Here is a 10,000-nt window from a genome sequence, read left to right on the forward strand (position 1 = left end):
CGAAATGATATCCACTGCCTCTTATTGCTTCCAATTTTTTTCTCGTGTCAACATAGAACAACAGGAGTGTTGTGTCATTTTTGTGATTTTTCGGGGTTCTTTTGGACATTTTTATGCATTAACTGAGTTTTCAATGCATTTATGTGCATAATTCAAATTTGAACTACACGCAGATGCTCCAGTGCATATAAATTAGTTGAAAAATCAAATCTGTGTCCTTGGGTGCATGCTTAGGTCCCATGCAAGAAATGGGAATGAATTTTAAACACTAGGGCACCGTTGATTGCTGGCTGAACATTGAGATGCCTGGTTTTAAAATTCTAGTAAATCCAAAACTCGTCTGAAATTCATGAAACTTAGCATGCTATCATGGAATGGCACCCGACATGATGTGGTATTTTTCGTGTCCATTTTGAGAGAAGGCGCACTCGAATAATGACCGCCAACAAAGGCATTTTGAAAAAATAGCTGCCACTTTAATATCTCAAACATTTGTATAATTCAAACCGTATGCGTTCTGTTAACCATTCATGTGACGCCACGTGTCTTGGTTTTAATGGCTGTAGGAGGTGCCGTGCGGATAGCTGCTTGACCTTGACTGAATGAGAGGCGTGCGAGCGCAGTCCGGTGCGCAGGCTGACTGAGAGGCGTGCAAGTTGTCCTCCAATGCGCAGGCTCACCGGGAAGCGTGCGAGTTATACGCTACGCAGGCTCACTGGTAAGCGAGCCCTTTGACTTCCATGGCCGCCCACCTTCCTCTCCATTAGTGGTGCCCGAGCTGCTGTTTAATACGGGCGGCCTTACTGTTCGCCTCCCATTCCCCTCCCCCCCGCAGACCTCCACCGCCGTGGCGCAGAATGATATTCTGCCACTAGTCTTCAAGTTTGGTGAAGTCGACTCTGAGCCGGAGGAGATAAAAAATAAGGAGGAATGGGGCCTCATGGACATGGCCCAGAACGAGCTGGCCGCGGCGGTTGCTACCCCCGCTCCCGTCCCAGCTCCCATCCCCGCGCTTGTGCCAGCGACCATCCCCGTAGCATTGACGGGTTGGTCGCCGAGCACTATCGTAGAGCTAGAAGCCGCGGGCGTCAGCGAGGTCTCCGCGGACCCGTATGAGCTCTTGTACATGCCAGCACCCGTGCCCGTGCGCGCCCCTCCACCGACCGTGGCGCCGGCCCCCGTGCATTTGGCTGCACCCGCCGCACCCGTGCGCGCCCCTCCATCCACCGCGGCACCGGTCCCCGTGCGTTTGGTTGCACCCGCCACACCCGTGCCCATGCCCGCGCCCCCCTCAGCGACATGGGACACTACCGTTGACCGCTATCTCTCAGCGGCGCCAGTTGCCGTCCTCCCACGCCCCGCCCGTCGATCGCGCGACGACTTGATGTTTGATTTACAAGTGAAGAACATTTTGTGCTGCCTTGAAGGCTTCAACAACGGCGTCCCGGAGGACGACAACGATGGCGCGGCACGCCGCCTCCGCCACCACCGGAAATAGTTTTTTGGGGTTTAATACTATATCTCGAATTCTTGATCATATGAATATAAATTCACAGTGTAACTGAATGAAAGATATGGTTTGAACGAACTTTCATTTTTCTCTCTTAATGTACAAACTTATAAAATGATTTTCTTTTCAAAAAAACGTCAATGGTTTTTAAATATAAAACACTCATCGCAAACATTTTAGTTAGAACACCCGTATGCAAGCCGACAGCTTCCCCAGGAAGCCAAGGGAAAATGTGCCGAGCTGGATTTCTACATCCCTTCAACGCAAACGGTTGTTTTGCATGACCCGTGTGCAACCACGTACAAACAATTGGGTAAGATTTGCATATCTGTCATTTTGGGTATGTTGCCATTTCTCAAACTTGAAAGATTGACATTTGTTTATCTAGTAACATTGCCATTTGTCAACCTTGTAACATTGCGATTTGTCAAAATATGCGGCTCAAATCACTAGCACTATCTAATTTTTGCAACTAAAATCACTAGCACTGTTCATATGGACACCACTAGCAGGCGTGAGTTCATGGACGCATATGCAAATGTACCATTGATTACATACAACAAGTCATTAACCCACAACGACAACGAGGATACACGTTGGATTATAGATCATTTCCAACAAAACAGTCTAGTAAAGTTTTTCTCACACAACAAATAACAAAGCGATGAAATGAACTTTAGCTCAACCACTTGTCGGTGTTGGAAACGCTTGCTTTGAACTAGAAGTGATTATCTGGGAAGGGCCAGCTACTGTCAATCTCGAGACCAACGCAGGACTGATCATCGAGGCTGAAGCGGCCTATGTCAGGACCCATATTGGGACGGTAGGGAAGCATAGTAATGTCCGAGGTATAGATACAGTTGCTTCTCATAAATGGTAGTAGCGTTGTGTCAACAGCAGCTGGATCGCTTTCCACCGTCATTGGATAGTTTTGTCCAAGGAAGAGCGAGTTTCCTCCAAGACTTTCAATACTAAACCAGGGAGAAGGTGTTGGCGCTAGTACACTAGTATCCATCCCAAATACCCTGCAACGAATGTTGGAATAGGTCCGGAGAGTGTGACCATACGAGACAACACCTGCTTCCTTAGTAACATCAGCAATGCCATGTATATAGACAAGAAGAGGTGATCCATCGAAATAAGTTGCCAGGCGCCACTGAGTATATGGGTCCTACTCGTCCTCACGCTCGTGAATAAAATTTTCAAGTATAGGTGGTGAAATGTTCACAGGACCTTGGAAACACAAGAAGGTTAATTAGTAAAGGGAAACTAGCTAACCCGCATGCATGTGGATGAAACAATTATAATTATGGTGGAAGACAAACGTACCGAAATCATAAGGATTCCATGCAAAAACAATGGCACGAGTGGTGGCAGCAAACACAAGACCCTCGTATTGAATTGCATCACAGTACTCATCCGTGTATAGAAACTGATTTTTGAGCAATATCCATCTAGTCAAACCATGAAGGACGGCAACAAGCTTGTCGAAGATAGCGACAACACAAGCATTCCTATAACCCTAAGAGCGGTTGGGAACTCGACAAATTGCTATCTTCTGTAGACGACAGTCAGCATGATCATATTTGAACTCACGTAGAATACCGGTGTACTCAATCTCTGGGCAGTCGTCTGAGATATTTTGAAGCGGAACCCGGTGACGAGTGTACACATTCACAAGTTCCCACTCGCAATTGTACTCAATATAAACAACCCAATCTCCATTTGCGCCTGCCCAAGCCTTGCCCTCAAGCGATGGCATCTTAACATCATATGTATCATTATCAAGCGTCATCAACTTACACAAGGCGAGGCTTCCCTCATCCCCGCGCCAGTCAGCAGGGTCATGGCGAAGAAGATAGGGGAGATCAAACTGCTCCTGGACCCTTGGGTTCCTTGTAATGATGTTATTAGTTGAGTCGAGAATGGTCTTGAACGAACCTGCCATGCTAGCCGAGGTGATGACGTCGCATGATACGTCTCCATCGTATCTACTTTTCCAAACACTTTTGACCTTGTTTTGGACTCTAACTTGCATGATTTGAATGGAACTAACCCGGACTGACACTGTTTTCAGCAGAATTGCCATGGTGTTATTTATGTGCAGAAACAAAAGTTCTCAGAATGACCTGAAACTCCACAGAGCGTATTTTTGGAAATAAAAGAAAATACTGGCAAAAGATCAAGGCCAGGGGGCCCACACCTAGCCACGAGGGTGGGGGCACACCTGCCCCCCTAGGGCGCGCTCCTACCTCGTGGGCCCCCTGGAGCTCCTCCGACCTCAACTCCAACTCTATATATTCGTGTTCGGAGAGAAAAAAATAAAGGAGAAAGATTCATCATGTTTTACGATAAGGAGCCGCCGCCAAGCCCTAAACTCTCTCGGGAGGGCTGATCTGGAGTCCGTTCGGGGCTCCGGAGAGGGGAATCTGTCGCCATCGTCATCATCAACCATCCTCCATCACCAATTTCATGATGCTCACCGCCGTGCGTGAGTAATTCCATCGCAGGCTTGCTGGGCGGTGATGGGTTGGATGAGATTTATCATGTAATCGAGTTAGTTTTGTTAGGGTTTGACCCCTAGTATCCACTATGTTCTGAGATTGATGTTGCTATGACTTTGCTATGCTTAATGCTTGTCACTAGGGCCCAAGTGGCAAGATTTCAGATCTGAACCTATTATGTTTTCATGAATATATGTTAGTTCTTGATCCTATCTTGCAAGTCTATAGTCACCTACTATGTGTTATGATCCAGGAGTACCCACTATACCATGCTCCATTAAAAGAAATTATGTTAAAACTGCTTTATGTGATCTTGGAGCCGGTGTTAGTGTTATGCCTCTCTCTTTATATCGTAGACTTGATTTGAATAAGTTGGCACCTACAGAAATATCTCTGCAAATGGCTGATAAATCAACTGCTATACCTGTCGGTATTTGTGAGGATGTGCCTGTTGTGGTTGCAAACGTTACTATTTTAACGGACTTTGTTATTCTTGATATTCTCGAGGACGATAGTATGTCTTCTATTCTTAGAAGACCCTTTTTGAATACTGCAGGGGCTGTTATTGATTGCACCAAAGGCAATGTGATACGTCTCCAACGTATCTATAATTTTTGATTGCTCCATGCTATATTATCTACAGTTTTGGACTATATTGGGCTTTATTTCCCACTTTTATATTATTTTTGGGACTAACCTATTAACCGGAGGCCCGGCCCAGAATTGCTGTTTTTTTGCCTATTTCAGTGTTTCGAAGAAACGTAATATCAAACGGAGTCCAAACGGAATGAAATCTTTGGGAACGTGATTTTCTCACCGAACGTGATCCAGGAGACTTGGACCCTGCTCCAAGGAACAAAAGAGGCGGTCACGAGGGTGGGGGGCGCGCCCCCTGCCTCGTGGGCCCCTCGTTGATCCTCCGACGTACTTCTTCCTCCTATATATACACACGTACCACCAAACGATCAGAACAGGAGCCAAAAACCTAATTCCACCGCCGCAACTTTCTGTATCCACGATATCCCATCTTGGGGCCTGTTCTGGAACTCCGCCGGAAGAGGGCCGTCATCACGGAGGGCTTCTACATCACCATAGCCCCTCCGATGAAGTGTGAGTAGTTTACCTCAGACCTTCGGGTCCATAGTTAGTAGCTAGATGGCTTCTTCTCTCTCTTTGAATCTCAATACAAAGTTCTCCCCCTCTCTCGTGGAGATATATTCGATGTAATCTTCTTTTTGCGGTGTGTTTGTTGAGACCGATGAATTATGGGTTTATGATCAAGTCTATCTATGAATAATATTTGAATCTTCTCTGAATTATTTTATGCATGATTGGTTATCTTTGCAAGTCTCTTCGAATTATCCATTTTGTTTGGCCAACTAGATTGGTAGTTCTTGCCATGGGAGAAGTGCTTAGCTTTGGGTTCGATCTTGCGGTGTCCTTTCCCAGTGACAGAAGGGGCAGCAAGGCACGTATTGCATTGTCGCCATCGAGGATAACAAGATGGGGTTTATTTCATATTGCATGCATTTGTCTCTCTACATCATGTCATCTTGCTTAAGGCGTTACTCTGTTTTTAACTTAATACTCTAGATGCATGCTGGATAGCGGTCGATGAGTGGAGTAATAGTAGTAGATGCAGAATCGTTTCGGTCTACTTGTCACGGACGTGATGCCTATATACATGATCATGCCTAGATATTCTCATAATTATGCTCAATTCTATCAATTGCTCAACAGTAATTTGTTCACCCACCGTAGAATACTTATGCTCTTGAGAGAAGCCACTAGTGAAACCTATGGCCCCCGGGTCTATTCTCATCATATAAATCTCCATCACTTTAATATTGTTTTGCTATTTACTTTGCCTTTACTTTTTACTTTGCATCTTTATACCAAAAATATTCTATCTATCAGATCTCACTCTCGTAAGTGACCGTGAAGGGCTTGACAACCCCTAATCGCGTTGGTTGCGAGTAGCTATCGTTTTGTGCAGGTACGAGGGACTTGAGCGTGGCCTCCTACTGGATTGATACCTTGGTTCTCAAAAACTAAGGGAAATACTTACGCTACTCTGCGGCGTCATCCCTTCCTCTTTGGCGAAAACCAATGCAAGCTCAAGACGTAGCAAGAAGGATTTCTAGCACCGTTGCCGGGGAGTCTGCACAAAAGTCAACATACCAAGTACCCATCACAATCCTTATCTCTCGCATTACATTATTTGCCATTTGCCTCTCGTTTTCCTCTCCCCCCAATTCACCCTTGCCGGTTTATTCGCCCTCTCTCTCTCTCTATCCCCTCTCTCTATTTGCCTCTTTTGCCTGTTTGCTCTTGTTTGCTCGTGTGTTAGATTTCTTGTTTGTCACGATGGCTCAAGATACTACCAAATTGCGTGACTTCACCAATACCAATAATAATGATTTCCTTAGCACTCCGATTTCTCCTCTTACCAATGCTGAATCTTGTGAAATTAATACTGCTTTGTTGAATCTTGTTATGAAAGATCAATTCGCCGGCCTTCCTAGTGAAGATGCCGCTACTCATCTGAATAGCTTCGTTGATTTATGTGATATGCAAAAGAAAAAAGATGTCAATAATGATGTCGTTAAATTGAAGCTATTTCCTTTTTCACTTAGAGATCGTGCTAAAGCTTGGTTTTCGTCTTTGCCTAAGAATAGTATTGATTCATGGAACAAGTGCAAAGATGTTTTTATCTCTAAGTATTTTCCTCCCGCTAAGATCATCTCTCTTAGAAATGATATTATGAACTTTAAACAACTTGATCATGAACATGTTGCACAAGCTTGGGAGAGAATTAAATTAATGATATGTAATTGCCCTACTCATGGTTTGAATTTGTGGATGATTATACAGAGTTTTTATGCCGGAATGAATTTTGCTTCTAGAAATCTTTTAGATTCGGCCGCGGGAGGTACTTTTATGGAAATCACTTTAGGAGATGCTACTAAACTCCTAGATAATATTATGGTTAATTATTCTCAATGGCACACTGAAAGATCATCTAATAAAAAAGTGCATGCGATAGAAGAAATTAATGTGTTGAGTGGAAAGATGGATGAACTTATGAAATTATTTGCTACTAAGAGTGTTTCTTCTGATCCTAATGATATGCCTTTGTCTACTTTGATTGAGAATAACAATGAATCTATGGATGTGAATTTTGTTGGTAGGAATAATTTTGGTAACAACGCTTATAGAGGGAATTTTAATCCTAGGCCTTATCCTAGTAATCCTTCTAATAATTATGGGAATTACTACAACAACTCTTATGGAAATTATAATAAGATGCCCTCTGATTTTGAATCTAATATTAAAGAATTTATTTCTTCACAAAAGAATTTTAATGCTATGATTGAAGAAAAATTGCTTAAGATTGATGATTTGGCTAGGAACGTTGATAGAATTGCTCTTGATGTTGATGCTTTGAAACTTAGATCTATTCCACCTAAGCATGATATCAATGAGTCTCTTAAAGCCATGAGAATTTCAATTGATGAGTGTAAAGAAAGAACCGCTAGGATGCGTGCTTCCAAAGAGGCCTTTATTAAAGCATGTTCTTCCAATTCCTATGAAAATCAAGATGAAGATCTAAAAGTTATTGATGTGTCTCCAATTAAATCTTTATTTTGCAATATGAATCTTGATGAAACTGAATATGATATTCCTTTACCTAGAAGGCATTCTAAAAATTCAGAGTATTTAGATCTTAATGATGAAATTGATGAAAGTGGGATTGAAAGAAATAAAAATCTAGATGTTGCTAAACCCACTATATTGGATTTGAAGGAATTTAATTATTAAAGTTGCTCTTTAATTGATTGTATTTCCTTGTTGAAATCCGTGCTAAATTCTCCACATGCTTATAGTCGAAATAAAGCCTTCACCGAACATATTGTTGACGCCTTGATGCAATCTTATGAAGAAAAACTTGAGTTGAAAGTTTATATCCCTAGAAAACTCTATGATGAGTGGGAACCAACTATTAAAATTAAAATTAAAGATCATGAGTTTTATGCTTTTTGTGATTTGGGTGCTAGTGTCTCTACTATTCCCAAGACTTTGTGTGATTTACTAGATTTTCGTAATTTTGATGATTGCTCTCTAAACTTGCATCTTGTAGATTCCACTATTAAGAAACCTATGGGAAGAATTAATGATGTTCTTATTGTTGCAAATAGGAATTATGTGCCCGTAGATTTCATTGTTCTTGATATAGATTGCAATCCTTCTTGCCCTATTATTCTTGGTAGACCTTTCCTTAGAACGGTTGGTGCGATTTTGATATGAAGGAAGCGAATATTAGATTTCAATTTCCATTAAAAAAGGGTATGGAACACTTTCCTAAAAAGAAAATAAAATTACCATATGAAACTATCATGAGATCCACTTATGGATTGCCTACCAAAGATGGCAATACCTAGATCTATTCTTGCTCGTTATGCCTAGCTAGGGGCGTTAAACGATAGCGATTGTTGGGAGGAAACCCAATTTTATTTTTGTTCCTTGCTATTTTCTCCTGTTTAGTAATAAATAAATTATCTAGCCTCTGTTTCGGTTGTGTTTTTTGTGTTTAATTAGTGTTTGTGCCAAGTAGAACCGTTGGGAAGACTTGGGGAAAGTCTTGTTGAACTTGCTGTAAAAAACAGAAACATTAGCGCTCACGAGAACTGCTGCCACTTTTATTTGGAGAGCGCTATTTAGTTAATTCTTTTTTAAGATGATTAATTGATAAATTCCTCACGCCCAGAAATTTATTTTAGAATTTTTGGGGTTCCAGATCTTGCGCTAGCTACAGATTACTATAGACTGTTCTGTTTTTGACAGATTCTGTTTTTCGTGTGTTGTTTGCTTATTTTGATGAATCTATGGCTAGTAAAATAGTTCATAATCCATAGATAAGTTGGAATACGGTAGATTTAACACCAATATAAATAAAGAATGAGTTCATTACAGTACCTTGAAGTGGTCTTTTTTTTTTCTTTCGCTAACGGAGCTCACGAGTTTTCTATTTTGAGTTTTGTGTTGTGAAGTTTTCAAGTTTTGGGTAAGAATTTGATGGATTATGGAACAAGGAGTGGAAATAGCCTAAGCTTGGGGATGCCCATGGCACCCCCAAGATAATCCAAGGACACCAAAAAGTCAAAGCTTGGGGATGCCCCGGAAGGCATCCCCTCTTTTCGTCCACTTCCATCGGTAACTTTACTTGGAGCTATATTTTTATTCGCCAACATGATATGTGTTTTGCTTGGAGCGTCTTGTGTTATTTGTGTATTTGTTTGCTAGTATACCACACTCATCCTTGTTGTACACACCTTTTGAGAGAGCCATACATGAATTAAAATTTGATAGAATACTCTATGTGCTTCACTTATATCTTTTGAGCGTTATAATTTTGCTCTATGTGCTTCACTTAGATCTTTTAGAGCACGGTGGTGGATTTGTTTTAAAGAAACTATTGATCTCTCGTACTTCACTTAAATTATTTTGAGAGTCACTTAATAGCATGGTAATTTGCTTAATAATAATATGCTCGGTAGTCTAGATTTGTGAAACTTTCTTTTGAGTGTGTTGAATACTAAGAAAAGATTGAAGCATGATAATTGTTTTGAAATATGGAGGCGATAATATTAAAGTCATGCTAGTTGAGTAGTTGTGAATTTAAAGAATACTTGTGTTGAAGTTTGTGATTCCCGTAGCATGCACGTATGGTGAACCGTTATGTGATGAAGTCGGAGCATGATTTATTTATTGATTGTCTTCCTTATGAGTGGCGTCCGGGGACGAGCGATGGTCTTTTCCTACCAATCTATCCCCCTAGGAGCATGCACGTAGTACTTTGCTTTGATAACTTCTAGATTTTTGCAATAAGTATATGAGTTCTTTATGCCTAATGTTGAGTCCATGGATCATACGTACTCTCACCCTTCCACCTTTCCTAGCCTCTCTAATACCGCGCACCTTTCGC

This window comes from Triticum urartu, chromosome 3A, assembly GCF_056163025.1.
Source record: "Triticum urartu cultivar PI428250 chromosome 3A, HENAU_Tu73, whole genome shotgun sequence".
In the NCBI taxonomy this organism is placed as follows: Eukaryota; Viridiplantae; Streptophyta; class Magnoliopsida; order Poales; family Poaceae; genus Triticum; species Triticum urartu.